General features: G+C 42.4%; 1 pseudogene across 1 annotated transcript in view; it reads right to left on the bottom strand.

The window, feature by feature from the left end:
• The window catches only part of LOC309857789 (renalase-like), a 75,633-nt pseudogene extending 65,403 nt beyond the window's left edge, over positions 1–10,230 (bottom strand). Inside the window, exons 1-5 of the transcript in view lie at positions 10,133–10,230; positions 5,845–5,852; positions 2,119–2,464; positions 809–905; positions 5–147 (exon numbers count right to left, since the gene is read on the bottom strand). The product of the transcript in view is annotated as a renalase-like (transcript). The remainder of the gene's footprint in view (positions 1–4; positions 148–808; positions 906–2,118; positions 2,465–5,844; positions 5,853–10,132) is intronic.
• Between the last annotated feature and the right edge of the window lie 7,387 nt (positions 10,231–17,617).

The raw sequence follows: 17,617 nt of genomic DNA, 5'->3' as shown, positions 1-17,617 counted from the left end.
CCACCTGATTCTTTCAAGAAGTGCTTAATGATTGAATAAACTCCTTAAGGTGCCTCAAAGTTACAGTCTCCTTCTTTCATCACCACCCCTTCAAGAGGAGATGTCAGAGGCTTCAAAATGCCAAGAGCTAACAGGTCATCATAACAACTGAAATAAATAAATATATATGATATAATTAAATACCACTATCAGTTAGATTAAAAATACTGTATTCTCTTCCAAGAATTCTTAGAGAGTATCACTCTACATAATTAGAAATCTTCATGTGATCGACTCAGTGCATGTTTTACATTAAAAAAACAATTCAAGGGGCACCTGGCTGGCTCAGTCAATTGATCAGGGGAATCTTGGTCTTGGGGTGGTGAGTTCAAGTCCCCATGTGGGGTACAGAGTTTCCTTAAAAAATCAGTAAACCATCATCCAGGTGAAGAACAGAAACGTTCTGTGAATCTATAAATCTTGCTGACATTAGCTGAAGGCCTATTTTCTTGTATATCTCAAAATTACAGACAGTGAACATAGAAAGGTATGCAGTTCCCCCAAGACTAGTTGTCCTCTTTGCCAACATAGCACAGTAATTCATATTTAAATCGAGCCCTGGATGTAGCATTTCTTCCAGTCTCCAGGAACACCCTTGGGAGGCACGGACTCTGGCTTTCCCACTCAACTCAGGCTAATGCCATCAACGATGTTATTGTAGTATCTTCACTATATCATAAGGGGCAAGGTGTCGCTCTGTTAATAATGGATGATTTCTATCTTTTTACATCCTATGGGCATGAAGATTGATTCCTGCCAACTAACTCACCTTTGGTGTTGCTTGGCGTAGTGAGGCGTGCAGGTGATGTACTGGGCACCCAAGTCAACCGTGCTCTGTGGATTATAAGCTTCTGGCTGTCGTCATTCTTCCCCCTTGGATTCATTCACAAGAAACATCTTAGTGCATCAGAATGACTTTTTTGCAATGAACACCTCAATTATGCACCCCAGAGTGAGCCAAAGAGATTAGGGCTGTATTAAAAGAGGACTTTGTTGTGCTTTTCTGTTTTAGTTTTGGGCTTTGTCCTCTACCATCGTTAGGACAACTTGGTCACTGCGAGGTATTTTTAAAGAGGACACAGCGGTGTTCAGCGCTGTGCCTGGCCCCTGGAGTCACACATTTAAACAACAGGGATGGGTGCGTGGAGAACATCCAACGAAAAAACGCATGACATGTCAGAATAATCACTGGGAGCATGCTTTCACTCCCCCAAACGGGTTTCATGAGAAAAAAAGGAGTCTGTCAACTAGATCTTGGTAGTCCTAGTCCAAGGGCACTTTGGGATCCTCGACATGTGCAGATGGCCTGGAAGGCATGGCCAGGCCTAGATGAAAACCAAAACAACAACAACAACAACAACAACAAAAACCGCGCACTGGCCAAGGGGGTAGGCCCAAGCTGTGCAAACTGCCAGAGCTCCTGGGCTGCCCTCAGGGTGGCACACCTCCCGCTCCTCCTCCCTGACCCCGCGTGAGACTCCTCCCCCTCTTGATCCCCCGACCTGTGCTCCTCCAGCCAGGGCTCCTCCTGCTCTTCCCAGACCCTGACCAAGGTTCCCTCTCCCTGCTCCCCTCCCCCCCGCCACGCCCACTTCTCCAGCCCGGGTTCCTCCTGTTCATCCCGGACTCTGGACCCTGACCTAGGCTCCCTCTCTCCCTATCCCCCCTTTCCTCCTACCCTAGGCTCCTTCCTCCTCCCTCACCCGCGCGGGGATCCTCCCGTCTCCCGCCCTAAACCCCCACTCCTCATCCCGAGTGTCCTCCCTCCTCACGCTCCTGACCCCGCTTGGGGATCTTCCTACTTCCCACAGTGGCCCCCCTCCTCCTACCCAGGGCTCCTCCCGGTCCTCCCTCCCCGCCCCGCGGGGCTCCTCCCACTCCCTCGCGCGGGGGTCACCGCCTACTCCGCCCCTCTCGGGCGTCCCTGGGGAGCTGGAGGCTCCGGGCACGTTACCGGGCGTGCACCGCGCACATTGCCGCAGGGAGGTGGCGGCCGCGGTGACCGGATCGTCCCACAGCTCTCCCAGGGTGGGCCGCCAGCAGGCGCCGCCTTCCTCTCCCCGGTTTCGACCACCCCACGACCCATCTGAGTCCCCAGCTTCATCCCACACCATGAGGTGCACTGGACGAGGCGCCTCCTTCCCGAGCAGCGCTGCGCACAGGCTTCCCGTCAGCCCGGCGCCCAGGATCAGCACCCGCGCCAGGGCCGGGAGTCTCGCCGCGAGGCCGCACCCGGCTGTCGGGTTCCGCGCTCCAGGCTCGCCCAGCCTCGCCCGCGCGCAGTGCCGCCCACCGGCCTCTAGGGGGCAGACGGGAGGCGAGCGGGCCGCTGGGAGGGGCGGGCCACGCCCGGGTGCTCCCGAGCCTCGCGGAGGGGGCAGGGATGCAGGATGGAGCGTGACAGCACCGACCCAGGCCGGAGCCGCTGCGGGAGTGACCGCGCAGTCCCGCAGTGCGGAGGGAGGGACCCGGACGGCCGCTGCTCACCTCCTCCGGAAGCACGTGTGAGTGCAGGAGCTGTCCTTTTCAGGGTGGCCCAGGGCTCTGTGGCTGCCCTGTAACCCTGAGCCTCAGTTTCTCCATCTGTCAAAGGGGGACCCTAACGTCTGCGCGTCAGATTGGTGACCGTTCACCAGAAAACTTGAGCTCACTCGGCTCTTCGGTCCATATTTTAGAACACATTCCACGTGCTCTGAGGTATATAAAGATGAGCAAGTCAAGGACACATGACCTGTTGGTTTCCCTTCAACATTGTCCTGGAAATTCTCAGTGAAACAACAAAAAGCAATGAGAACTATGAACCGTTAAAAAAATAAAGAATTCAGTTACCCTAGATTGTAGATAACTAGAGAAACTGGATAGCTATGAGAAGTGCTAAGAAAGTTGACAGTGGTAGCCAGATAATGAAAACATTTAAAAATTAAAGGTTTTACTTTATGCCCCCTTATGAAGAAATTACCATACATCAAATTGGTGGTGGACCAATAGTACATATATCTGATAAAAGAAAATATAGATGAAATATAGAAGAATTACAAGCTGTAAAAAGACATAAGAATAAAAGATAGAACTGAACAGAAAAACATTAAAAACATAGTTATTTACAACTTGTGTGTTGCACAATGCACAGGACAAAATATAAATAGCAAACCGGAGTAGAGTTTGATAATATATCAAAAATCCTAAAACTCTGTCCTTTGAATGAAACATACCAGGTCTAGACATTTATCTGGGGAAAATAATATATAGCTATACATTAAGATTTATATAAAAATGTGTTTACCTCAATGTTATTAGAAACACTGATGTCTAGGGGCACCTGGGTGGCTCAGTTGGTTAAGCGACTGCCTTCGGCTCAGGTCATGATCCCAGAGTCCCCGAATCGAGTCCTGCATCGCGCTCTTCTCCCGCTGACCTCTCTCCTGGCATGCTTTCTCTCTCAAATAAATAAATAAAATATTGAAGAAAAAAAAAGAATCATTGACGTCTATAACCAACGAACCTACTAAGAAAATATGGCTTTAAATATTTAAGGACATACAGAAATTTACTCATTCTATAATGTTGAAAAACTGGCTACAAAACTAGTAAAATCCCAGAGTTTTACAAACACACAGAGACAAGTATAACTGCAGTATTAGAGAAATTCGAGAGGAAACAGATGTATCTACATTTTTCTATTAATTTCAGGTTTTATAAAAGCCATATGAATCTATTAATTTATTTGTTATAAATAAAATAAAGCTTCTATTCTAGGCAGAAGAAGTTAATCAATCCCCGCTTTAAAGAGATTTCACAACCACATGCTAAAGACCTCAGAACTGTCTGGAAAGGAGGTTTGAGGTAATCTAGTTCAACTGCGCTCTGCCACCAGCATTTTACATAATGTAAATATATACACTAAGTTAAAGTGAATTTGCCCAAATTTATGTAGTATTTCAAGGATGAGACCAGGGCAGGTCCTCCTGAATTGTTTTGAGTCTGTTCTCAAACAGCTCCTGCTTCCTCGTTTCTTGTACAATCAGGCCTAAAACCTCATGGTCATCTTCCATAGTTTCACTTTTGTCACTGTTATTTATTGGTCCTCTGTCCTTTTGACCTTTTCTCCTCTGTTTCTTATATTCAATCCCATGCAATTCTACACCAGAAAACTCAAGGTTTACTTTTTTCCTTTTTCTTTCTTTGTCTCTTTCTGTCTTTCTTCTTCTTCTTCTTTTTTTTTTTTTTGTTTTTTATTTTGTTTTGTTTTGTTTTTTTGTTTTACTCCGGGCTCAGTTTTACGACCCTGAGATTGTGTCCTGAGCTGAAATCAAGAGTGGGACACTTAACAGACCTAGCTGCAGAGCTGCCCCAAGCAGTCATTACTTCTTAACTGGATTACTATAATGACTTTTTATTATTATAATGACTATTATTTCATTATTATTATAATGACTTTCTCCCCTTTCCTAATCTATGTTCTCTCCTGAGCTTCTGGGTCAGTCACTACCATTCTCAGAAAACTTGCAGTAGCACTCAGTTTCATACAGAACCAAGTTCAACTGCTTGGCATAAAAACTGTTCAGTGATAATTCCCCACCCTATCTTTATATCTTAACCTTGGTAATCTTCGTATGTCCTGTGCTATAGCTAAATGGAATTATTTTATGTTCCCCCCAAATTGTCCACATATCTGTGAAAGCGGTAAGCCTTGTTTATGTAGTTCTTGAGTACAGAGCATACTTTCTTTGACTTGTATTTCTAGTATTGTTCATTTGCATGAATTCTTCACTCTTTTCCTTTTCTGATGTGATCAATAATATGTTCTTTAAAAAGTATGTAGAATTGGAGATGGTTATGAGCACTGAATGGAGGTGGCTATCATGGCTGTGATTTTTCATTAGTCTTTAAGGACTAGTATAACCACCCACCTAACCCCCATCCCCAATCTCCAGAATGGGTTCCATCAGCCCAGAGTTATAACTGTAGGGTTGTAGGTCCATGGTTGGCTACTGGTACTAGTGCATCTTTCTGGGACTTTTGAGAATGACTAGACAACTAAAGAAAGTAGGATTGCAAAATAGCTAGGACAGGCTTCTGTATTTACTCTTCCTAGCCACCTTGACCTTTGCTCTTCTTTCCTGTTCCTGATCTTTGCAAGGCTGGCTCTTTCTGTTCATTTAAGTCCCACTTAGAAGTCACCTAAAGGAAGCCTTCTCTAACTATTTGACTTAAAAGAACCACCCTGTGACTTTATACCCCCAACCTGTTTCATTTTCTTCATGTTACCTAATCACTTTTAGAAGTTATCTTGCTTTCTTGCCTACTTATTTGTTGTTTACTTAATAGTGTTTAAGAGGATAGAAACATTGTCATAGTCAATGTGGTATCCCTGGCAACTAGAATAAGTCACATTCTCAGACACCGAGCTCAGTAACTCTGCCTAGAAGGTATGCAAGCCGTTCAAGAATTATGCTTAAACTAAGATAGGCTGAATGGTAATTCAGTAGGTCAGTTTCAGTATTGAGAATACTTTCTCAGAGAGTGCTTTTTTATGGTATAATAGGACTGTAATAATATAAAAATATCATGCCAGTCAGCAAAGGTTGTCTGCTTGTGTGAGGCACAGCTCTGTCTGTTCTTACTAACCGTGTTATTGATAACTTCAATAACCATTAATGGCAAATCAGTTTTTGATGGCATAAAATCAAGGTGAATAGCCTCATAGGGTTACTTTAAGATCAGGAATTTAAGAGATTTCAATAGAAGTCACTGAAACAAATTTAACAACAACAAAAAAATGGAGGAGGTTATTTGAAGTCTTACCTTTGTATCTAGAAAACAATTTTACAGAATCAAGGAAAGAGAGCTTAGAATTTTACTGGGCTTATGTGTCTGGGTGCCTCAGTTGGTTAAATGAGGGCTTTGAGTTCAAGCCCCATGTGTAGCCTACTTAAGGAAAAAAAAATTGTACTTGGCCTTAAGTTTATTTTGAGTTAACAGTATAATAGAGCTGTTAAGACAAAAAACTAAATATAAACCTAAGCTATGATAAATGGATTAGTGTGCAGAACAAGGAAGGTGATAGTCCCACACTATTTACACTGCTCAGAACACATTTAGAATACCAGGTTCATTCCTGGACCCAAGATTTCAAAAGGATCATTGAGAAATGGGGCCATTCCAAGGAAAAGTGTCCAGGATGATAAGCGGACTTGAAATTATCTTGCTTGAATAGGTAAGAGGGATAAAGTTTGCTAGATTGCTAGCCTGAAGAAAACGTCACGAAAACATGAAAACCATCTTCAAACATGTAATAGATCTTCAGAAAGAAAAATAATTGGATACATCAGTATACTAAAATCAGTTGATGAAAATTATAAGAAACTAGATTCTGGCTTAAAGATATTTAAGGAATAATATAGATATTTATTATCTGTATTATATATTAAATATCTATGTTATTTATTGAGAATATAGATATTCTCAAAGAAGAAACTTAAGGAATAATTTTAAGTAGGTGCATCTAAAAATGGAACACATTTCCTCATGAAGTAGCTCTCCAATAGGGACACCTTCGGAATGTGGATGGGCACAATGGGGGATATTGTCAAAGAAACTGAAGTACTGGATAGGACAGTGGTCCTGGGACAGCAGTCCTCAAACAGGATACGTATAAGTAAATGAAGATTTTCTAAATGGTAGACAGAATTTTAAGGAAGCCAGTTTCCACTGTCTGAACTGCTGAAAGTACTTTCCACTAATACGTCTAGAAAAGCCTTTGTGGTCAAGCAGATTTGCCTTTCCTACCTTACCCTTTCACAGTTGCTCTTTACCAGCTTTGTAAGAATTCTCCAGATTTACCACCAACATGAAAGACTAGAGTTTTCTGAATTCAACTATATATTTACCTGAACAGTTTTATAGTTTCACATGATTTCCCATTACTTATTATCATCCTTTTAATTTCAGCTTGAGGAAGTCCCTTTAATGTGTACTGTAAGGCTCAACTATTACCGGTGATAAAGTCCTTCAGCTTTTACTTGTCTGAAAAAATATCTTCCCTTCCAATTTGAAAGGCAGCTTTGAGAGACTATGGACTATGAAAAACAATCTGAGGGTTTTGAAGGGACGGGGGGGGGGGTGGGAGGTCGGGGTACCAGGTGGTGGGTATTAAAGAGGGCATGGATTGCATGGAGCACTGGGTGTGGTGCAAAAAATAATGAATACTGTTATGCTGAAAATAAAAAATAGAGAAAATAAATAAAATATTAAAAAAAAAAAGAAAGGCAGCTTTGTTGGGTTGTTGAATGTTCATGGTTGGCAGGGTTTTTTTTTCCCCCTTCTATTCTTTCTTCCCTTCCTTCTGCACTTTGAATGTATATTCAATATATATTGAATAGGGGGGCCTGGGTGGCTCAGTGGGTTAAAGCATCTGCCTTTGGCTCAGGTCATGTTCCCAGGGCCTAAGATCGAGTTCTGGGTTGGGCACCCTGCTCAGCTAGGAATCTGTTTCTCCTGCATGCTGCCTCATGCACATGCGTGATCTCTCTTTCTCTCTCTCTCTCTCACACACACAAAAATAAATAAAATCTTTAAAAAATTAAAAGATTAGGGGCGCCTGGGTGACTCAGTGGGTTAAAGCCTCTGCCTTCGGCTCAGGTCATGATCCCAGGGTCCTGGGATCGAGCCCCACATCAGGCTCTCTGCTCAGCAGGGAGCCTGCTTCCTTCTCTCTCTCTGCCTGCCTCTCTGCCGACTTGTGATCTCTGTCTGTCAAATAAATAAATAAAATCTTAAAAAAAAAATTAAAAGATTAAAAAAAAACAATAAATCGTTTATCATCCAAGATCATTTATCAACTTTTCTAAAAAAGGTCATTTTCAAAACATTCATAAAATACGTAAAGAATAAATGAAAATCCTAATAGAAAAGGGACAAAGTTATAAATAAGAAATTCAAAAAAAAAGGTGGAAAGAGCTCACTAAAAACACAAAGATGCATGAACTCAGTCATAATTATGTAAATACAAATCAGAACACAGAAAGACACCAGCTTTAACCTGCCCCACTAGCAAAAATTTAAAATTTTTAGTTATAAAATACCTAGATGCGCAGAGAGAGTAATTTTCATTCATTGCTTTTTCAAAATTTTTAAAAAGATTTATTTACTTATTTTAGAGAGAGAGAGAGAACACACGAGTGGGAGGGGTAGAGGGAGAGGGAGAGAATCTCAAGCAGACTCCCCACTGAGCTCAGAGTGGGGCTCCATCTCACCACTGAGCTCAGAGTGGGGCTCCATCTCACCACTCTGAGATCATGACCTGAGCCAAAACCAAGAATCAGATGCTTAACTGACTGAGCCACCCAGGTGCCTCCTCATTACCACTGATGAGATATTCTTTCAGAGGAGCAGATGGAACCACTTAGTTTAATTAAAAATTCACAATACCATTTGGCACAGCAACTGTGCTGTTAGAAACTGGTTCTACAGATATACCTAAAGAAGTGTGACACAGTTAAACAATGCAGCAATAGTGGTATTAGCGAAAACCAAAACAACCCCTCATCCCACCAACAACCTAAATATTTTCCAGAAAGCTAATCCTGACATAAGCAATGAATTTATTTATTCATAAAGAAATCATATAACACTGAACAGGCATTGAGAAAAATGAAGCATACTGAATTTGTTGTTATGAAAATATACCTAAGATATGATTCAGTTGATGATGATGTATTAGGATTTTCCAGAGAAACAGAACCAATAGGAGGCAGACAGATAGATAATGGGGGGGGGGGGACTGATTTATTACAAGTAGCCCAAACAAGGTGTTGGTTTATGAAAAATAATCCCATTGGTATACTTAAAAAGAATAAATATAAACACACATGAATAAATAAATAGAGGCAGCCATGTAAATCAATACACAGATCCATAAAGTTTTTTCTAGAAGAATACATTGAAAACTATTATTAGGGATAAAAGAAAATCAGCTATTGGTAAAGAGAAGAACATCTATTTTATAACTTTCTTTATAGTATTAATATTTAATTATGTTTACAATGTTTATCTTTAAATGCCAATAGTAAAATGAAGCAGAGAAACTCCTATCCCCACCTGATTCTTTCAAGTAGTGCTTAATGATTGAATAAACTCCTTAAGGTGCCTCAAAGTTACAGTCTCCTTCTTTCATCACCACCCCTTCAATAGGAGACGTCAGAGGCTTCAAAATGCCAAGAGCTAACAGGTCATCATAAAAACTGAAATAAATCAATATATATGATATAATTAAATACCACTATCAGTTAGCTTAAAAATACTGTATTCTCTTCCAAGAATTCTTAGAGAGTATCACTCTACATAAGTGCATGTTTTACATTAAGAAAACAATTCAAGGGCACCTGGGTGGCTCAGTTGGTTAAGCAACTGCTTTCAGCTCAGGTCACGGTCCTGGAGTCCCAGGATCGAGTCCCGCATCGGGCTCCCAGCTCCATGGGGAGTCTGCTTCTCCCTCTGACCTTCTCGCCTCTCATGCTCTCTCTCACTGTCTTTCTCTCAAATAAATAAATAAAATCTTAAAAAAAAAAAAAAAAAGAAAAGAAAACAATTCAAGGGGCACCTGGCTGGCTCAGTCAATAGAGCAGGGGACTCTTGGTCTTGGGGTGGTGAATTCAAGTCCCATGTGGGGTACAGACTTTCCTTAAAAAATCAGTAAACCATCATCCAGGTGAAGAACAGAAACGTTCTGCGAATCTATAAATCTTGCTGACATTAGCTGAAGGCCTATTTTCTTGTATATCTCAAAATTACAGACAGTGAACATAGAAAGGTATGCAGTTCCCCCAGGACTAATTGTCCTCTTTGCCAACATAGCACAGTAATTCATATTTAAATCGAGCCCTGGATGTAGCTTCTCTTCCAGTCTCCAGGACCACCCTTGGGAGGCATGGACTCTGGCTTTCCCACTTAACTCGGGCTAATGCCATCAACGATGTTATTGTAGTATCTTCACTATATCACAAGGGGCAAGGTGTCGCTCTGTTAATAATGGATGATTTCTATCTTTTTACATCCTATGGGCATGAATATTGATTCCTGCCAACTAACTCACCTTTGGTGTTGCTTGGCATAATGAGGCGTGCAGGTGATGGACTGGGCACCCAAGTCAACCATGCTCTGTGGATTATAAGGGCTCCTGGCTGTCGTCATTCTTCCCCCTTGGATTCATTCACAAGAAACATCTTAGTGCATCAGAATGACTCTTTTGCAATGAACACCTCAATTATGCACCCCAGAGTGGGCCAAAGAGATTAGGGCTGTATTAAAAGAGGACTTTGTTGTGCTTTTCTGTTTTAGTTTTGGGCTTTGTCCTCTACCATCGTTAGGACAACTTGGTCACTGCGAGGTATTTTTAAAGAGGACACAGCGGTGTTCAGCGCTGTGCCTGGCCCCTGGAGTCACACATTTAAACAACAGGGATGGGTGCGTGGAGAACATCCAACGAAAAAACGCATGACATGTCAGAATAATCACTGGGAGCATGCTTTCACTCCCCCAAACGGGTTTCATGAGAAAAAAAGGAGTCTGTCAACTAGATCTTGGTAGTCCTAGTCCAAGGGCACTTTGGGATCCTCGACATGTGCAGATGGCCTGGAAGGCATGGCCAGGCCTAGATGAAAACCAAAACAACAACAACAAAAACCGCGCACTGGCCAAGGGGGTAGGCCCAAGCTGTGCAAACTGCCAGAGCTCCTGGGCTGCCCTCAGGGTGGCACACCTCCCGCTCCTCCTCCCTGACCCCGCGTGAGACTCCTCCCCCTCTTGATCCCCCGACCTGTGCTCCTCCAGCCAGGGCTCCTCCTGCTCTTCCCAGACCCTGACCAAGGTTCCCTCTCCCTGCTCCCCTCCCCCCCGCCACGCCCACTTCTCCAGCCCGGGTTCCTCCTGTTCATCCCGGACTCTGGACCCTGACCTAGGCTCCCTCTCTCCCTATCCCCCCTTTCCTCCTACCCTAGGCTCCTTCCTCCTCCCTCACCCGCGCGGGGATCCTCCCGTCTCCCGCCCTAAACCCCCACTCCTCATCCCGAGTGTCCTCCCTCCTCACGCTCCTGACCCCGCTTGGGGATCTTCCTACTTCCCACAGTGGCCCCCCTCCTCCTACCCAGGGCTCCTCCCGGTCCTCCCTCCCCGCCCCGCGGGGCTCCTCCCACTCCCTCGCGCGGGGGTCACCGCCTACTCCGCCCCTCTCGGGCGTCCCTGGGGAGCTGGAGGCTCCGGGCACGTTACCGGGCGTGCACCGCGCACATTGCCGCAGGGAGGTGGCGGCCGCGGTGACCGGATCGTCCCACAGCTCTCCCAGGGTGGGCCGCCAGCAGGCGCCGCCTTCCTCTCCCCGGTTTCGACCACCCCACGACCCATCTGAGTCCCCAGCTTCATCCCACACCATGAGGTGCACTGGACGAGGCGCCTCCTTCCCGAGCAGCGCTGCGCACAGGCTTCCCGTCAGCCCGGCGCCCAGGATCAGCACCCGCGCCAGGGCCGGGAGTCTCGCCGCGAGGCCGCACCCGGCTGTCGGGTTCCGCGCTCCAGGCTCGCCCAGCCTCGCCCGCGCGCAGTGCCGCCCACCGGCCTCTAGGGGGCAGACGGGAGGCGAGCGGGCCGCTGGGAGGGGCGGGCCACGCCCGGGTGCTCCCGAGCCTCGCGGAGGGGGCAGGGATGCAGGATGGAGCGTGACAGCACCGACCCAGGCCGGAGCCGCTGCGGGAGTGACCGCGCAGTCCCGCAGTGCGGAGGGAGGGACCCGGACGGCCGCTGCTCACCTCCTCCGGAAGCACGTGTGAGTGCAGGAGCTGTCCTTTTCAGGGTGGCCCAGGGCTCTGTGGCTGCCCTGTAACCCTGAGCCTCAGTTTCTCCATCTGTCAAAGGGGGACCCTAACGTCTGCGCGTCAGATTGGTGACCGTTCACCAGAAAACTTGAGCTCACTCGGCTCTTCGGTCCATATTTTAGAACACATTCCACGTGCTCTGAGGTATATAAAGATGAGCAAGTCAAGGACACATGACCTGTTGGTTTCCCTTCAACATTGTCCTGGAAATTCTCAGTGAAACAACAAAAAGCAATGAGAACTATGAACCGTTAAAAAAATAAAGAATTCAGTTACCCTAGATTGTAGATAACTAGAGAAACTGGATAGCTATGAGAAGTGCTAAGAAAGTTGACAGTGGTAGCCAGATAATGAAAACATTTAAAAATTAAAGGTTTTACTTTATGCCCCCTTATGAAGAAATTACCATACATCAAATTGGTGGTGGACCAATAGTACATATATCTGATAAAAGAAAATATAGATGAAATATAGAAGAATTACAGCCTGTAAAAAGACATAAGAATAAAAGATAGAACTGAACAGAAAAACATTAAAAACATAGTTATTTACAACTTGTGTGTTGCACAATGCACAGGACAAAATATAAATAGCAAACCGGAGTAGAGTTTGATAATATATCAAAAATCCTAAAACTCTGTCCTTTGAATGAAACATACCAGGTCTAGACATTTATCTGGGGAAAATAATATATAGCTATACATTAAGATTTATATAAAAATGTGTTTACCTCAATGTTATTAGAAACACTGATGTCTAGGGGCACCTGGGTGGCTCAGTTGGTTAAGCGACTGCCTTCGGCTCAGGTCATGATCCCAGAGTCCCCGAATCGAGTCCTGCATCGCGCTCTTCTCCCGCTGACCTCTCTCCTGGCATGCTTTCTCTCTCAAATAAATAAATAAAATATTGAAGAAAAAAAAAGAATCATTGACGTCTATAACCAACGAACCTACTAAGAAAATATGGCTTTAAATATTTAAGGACATACAGAAATTTACTCATTCTATAATGTTGAAAAACTGGCTACAAAACTAGTAAAATCCCAGAGTTTTACAAACACACAGAGACAAGTATAACTGCAGTATTAGAGAAATTCGAGAGGAAACAGATGTATCTACATTTTTCTATTAATTTCAGGTTTTATAAAAGCCATATGAATCTATTAATTTATTTGTTATAAATAAAATAAAGCTTCTATTCTAGGCAGAAGAAGTTAATCAATCCCCGCTTTAAAGAGATTTCACAACCACATGCTAAAGACCTCAGAACTGTCTGGAAAGGAGGTTTGAGGTAATCTAGTTCAACTGCGCTCTGCCACCAGCATTTTACATAATGTAAATATATACACTAAGTTAAAGTGAATTTGCCCAAATTTATGTAGTATTTCAAGGATGAGACCAGGGCAGGTCCTCCTGAATTGTTTTGAGTCTGTTCTCAAACAGCTCCTGCTTCCTCGTTTCTTGTACAATCAGGCCTAAAACCTCATGGTCATCTTCCATAGTTTCACTTTTGTCACTGTTATTTATTGGTCCTCTGTCCTTTTGACCTTTTCTCCTCTGTTTCTTATATTCAATCCCATGCAATTCTACACCAGAAAACTCAAGGTTTACTTTTTTCCTTTTTCTTTCTTTGTCTCTTTCTGTCTTTCTTCTTCTTCTTCTTTTTTTTTTTTTTGTTTTTTATTTTGTTTTGTTTTGTTTTTTTGTTTTACTCCGGGCTCAGTTTTACGACCCTGAGATTGTGTCCTGAGCTGAAATCAAGAGTGGGACACTTAACAGACCTAGCTGCAGAGCTGCCCCAAGCAGTCATTACTTCTTAACTGGATTACTATAATGACTTTTTATTATTATAATGACTATTATTTCATTATTATTATAATGACTTTCTCCCCTTTCCTAATCTATGTTCTCTCCTGAGCTTCTGGGTCAGTCACTACCATTCTCAGAAAACTTGCAGTAGCACTCAGTTTCATACAGAACCAAGTTCAACTGCTTGGCATAAAAACTGTTCAGTGATAATTCCCCACCCTATCTTTATATCTTAACCTTGGTAATCTTCGTATGTCCTGTGCTATAGCTAAATGGAATTATTTTATGTTCCCCCCAAATTGTCCACATATCTGTGAAAGCGGTAAGCCTTGTTTATGTAGTTCTTGAGTACAGAGCATACTTTCTTTGACTTGTATTTCTAGTATTGTTCATTTGCATGAATTCTTCACTCTTTTCCTTTTCTGATGTGATCAATAATATGTTCTTTAAAAAGTATGTAGAATTGGAGATGGTTATGAGCACTGAATGGAGGTGGCTATCATGGCTGTGATTTTTCATTAGTCTTTAAGGACTAGTATAACCACCCACCTAACCCCCATCCCCAATCTCCAGAATGGGTTCCATCAGCCCAGAGTTATAACTGTAGGGTTGTAGGTCCATGGTTGGCTACTGGTACTAGTGCATCTTTCTGGGACTTTTGAGAATGACTAGACAACTAAAGAAAGTAGGATTGCAAAATAGCTAGGACAGGCTTCTGTATTTACTCTTCCTAGCCACCTTGACCTTTGCTCTTCTTTCCTGTTCCTGATCTTTGCAAGGCTGGCTCTTTCTGTTCATTTAAGTCCCACTTAGAAGTCACCTAAAGGAAGCCTTCTCTAACTATTTGACTTAAAAGAACCACCCTGTGACTTTATACCCCCAACCTGTTTCATTTTCTTCATGTTACCTAATCACTTTTAGAAGTTATCTTGCTTTCTTGCCTACTTATTTGTTGTTTACTTAATAGTGTTTAAGAGGATAGAAACATTGTCATAGTCAATGTGGTATCCCTGGCAACTAGAATAAGTCACATTCTCAGACACCGAGCTCAGTAACTCTGCCTAGAAGGTATGCAAGCCGTTCAAGAATTATGCTTAAACTAAGATAGGCTGAATGGTAATTCAGTAGGTCAGTTTCAGTATTGAGAATACTTTCTCAGAGAGTGCTTTTTTATGGTATAATAGGACTGTAATAATATAAAAATATCATGCCAGTCAGCAAAGGTTGTCTGCTTGTGTGAGGCACAGCTCTGTCTGTTCTTACTAACCGTGTTATTGATAACTTCAATAACCATTAATGGCAAATCAGTTTTTGATGGCATAAAATCAAGGTGAATAGCCTCATAGGGTTACTTTAAGATCAGGAATTTAAGAGATTTCAATAGAAGTCACTGAAACAAATTTAACAACAACAAAAAAATGGAGGAGGTTATTTGAAGTCTTACCTTTGTATCTAGAAAACAATTTTACAGAATCAAGGAAAGAGAGCTTAGAATTTTACTGGGCTTATGTGTCTGGGTGCCTCAGTTGGTTAAATGAGGGCTTTGAGTTCAAGCCCCATGTGTAGCCTACTTAAGGAAAAAAAAATTGTACTTGGCCTTAAGTTTATTTTGAGTTAACAGTATAATAGAGCTGTTAAGACAAAAAACTAAATATAAACCTAAGCTATGATAAATGGATTAGTGTGCAGAACAAGGAAGGTGATAGTCCCACACTATTTACACTGCTCAGAACACATTTAGAATACCAGGTTCATTCCTGGACCCAAGATTTCAAAAGGATCATTGAGAAATGGGGCCATTCCAAGGAAAAGTGTCCAGGATGATAAGCGGACTTGAAATTATCTTGCTTGAATAGGTAAGAGGGATAAAGTTTGCTAGATTGCTAGCCTGAAGAAAACGTCACGAAAACATGAAAACCATCTTCAAACATGTAATAGATCTTCAGAAAGAAAAATAATTGGATACATCAGTATACTAAAATCAGTTGATGAAAATTATAAGAAACTAGATTCTGGCTTAAAGATATTTAAGGAATAATATAGATATTTATTATCTGTATTATATATTAAATATCTATGTTATTTATTGAGAATATAGATATTCTCAAAGAAGAAACTTAAGGAATAATTTTAAGTAGGTGCATCTAAAAATGGAACACATTTCCTCATGAAGTAGCTCTCCAATAGGGACACCTTCGGAATGTGGATGGGCACAATGGGGGATATTGTCAAAGAAACTGAAGTACTGGATAGGACAGTGGTCCTGGGACAGCAGTCCTCAAACAGGATACGTATAAGTAAATGAAGATTTTCTAAATGGTAGACAGAATTTTAAGGAAGCCAGTTTCCACTGTCTGAACTGCTGAAAGTACTTTCCACTAATACGTCTAGAAAAGCCTTTGTGGTCAAGCAGATTTGCCTTTCCTACCTTACCCTTTCACAGTTGCTCTTTACCAGCTTTGTAAGAATTCTCCAGATTTACCACCAACATGAAAGACTAGAGTTTTCTGAATTCAACTATATATTTACCTGAACAGTTTTATAGTTTCACATGATTTCCCATTACTTATTATCATCCTTTTAATTTCAGCTTGAGGAAGTCCCTTTAATGTGTACTGTAAGGCTCAACTATTACCGGTGATAAAGTCCTTCAGCTTTTACTTGTCTGAAAAAATATCTTCCCTTCCAATTTGAAAGGCAGCTTTGAGAGACTATGGACTATGAAAAACAATCTGAGGGTTTTGAAGGGACGGGGGGGGGGGTGGGAGGTCGGGGTACCAGGTGGTGGGTATTAAAGAGGGCATGGATTGCATGGAGCACTGGGTGTGGTGCAAAAAATAATGAATACTGTTATGCTGAAAATAAAAAATAGAGAAAATAAATAAAATATTAAAAAAAAAAAGAAAGGCAGCTTTGTTGGGTTGTTGAATGTTCATGGTTGGCAGGGTTTTTTTTTCCCCCTTCTATTCTTTCTTCCCTTCCTTCTGCACTTTGAATGTATATTCAATATATATTGAATAGGGGGGCCTGGGTGGCTCAGTGGGTTAAAGCATCTGCCTTTGGCTCAGGTCATGTTCCCAGGGCCTAAGATCGAGTTCTGGGTTGGGCACCCTGCTCAGCTAGGAATCTGTTTCTCCTGCATGCTGCCTCATGCACATGCGTGATCTCTCTTTCTCTCTCTCTCTCTCACACACACAAAAATAAATAAAATCTTTAAAAAATTAAAAGATTAGGGGCGCCTGGGTGACTCAGTGGGTTAAAGCCTCTGCCTTCGGCTCAGGTCATGATCCCAGGGTCCTGGGATCGAGCCCCACATCAGGCTCTCTGCTCAGCAGGGAGCCTGCTTCCTTCTCTCTCTCTGCCTGCCTCTCTGCCGACTTGTGATCTCTGTCTGTCAAATAAATAAATAAAATCTTAAAAAAAAAATTAAAAGATTAAAAAAAAACAATAAATCGTTTATCATCCAAGATCATTTATCAACTTTTCTAAAAAAGGTCATTTTCAAAACATTCATAAAATACGTAAAGAATAAATGAAAATCCTAATAGAAAAGGGACAAAGTTATAAATAAGAAATTCAAAAAAAAAGGTGGAAAGAGCTCACTAAAAACACAAAGATGCATGAACTCAGTCATAATTATGTAAATACAAATCAGAACACAGAAAGACACCAGCTTTAACCTGCCCCACTAGCAAAAATTTAAAATTTTTAGTTATAAAATACCTAGATGCGCAGAGAGAGTAATTTTCATTCATTGCTTTTTCAAAATTTTTAAAAAGATTTATTTACTTATTTTAGAGAGAGAGAGAGAACACACGAGTGGGAGGGGTAGAGGGAGAGGGAGAGAATCTCAAGCAGACTCCCCACTGAGCTCAGAGTGGGGCTCCATCTCACCACTGAGCT

This window comes from Mustela nivalis (genome assembly GCF_964662115.1).
Source record: "Mustela nivalis genome assembly, contig: HAP1_SCAFFOLD_1279, whole genome shotgun sequence".
NCBI classification, from domain to species: Eukaryota; Metazoa; Chordata; class Mammalia; order Carnivora; family Mustelidae; genus Mustela; species Mustela nivalis.
The sequence above is the reverse complement of the archived record's forward strand: the minus strand, read 5'-3'. Positions and strand labels throughout refer to the sequence as shown.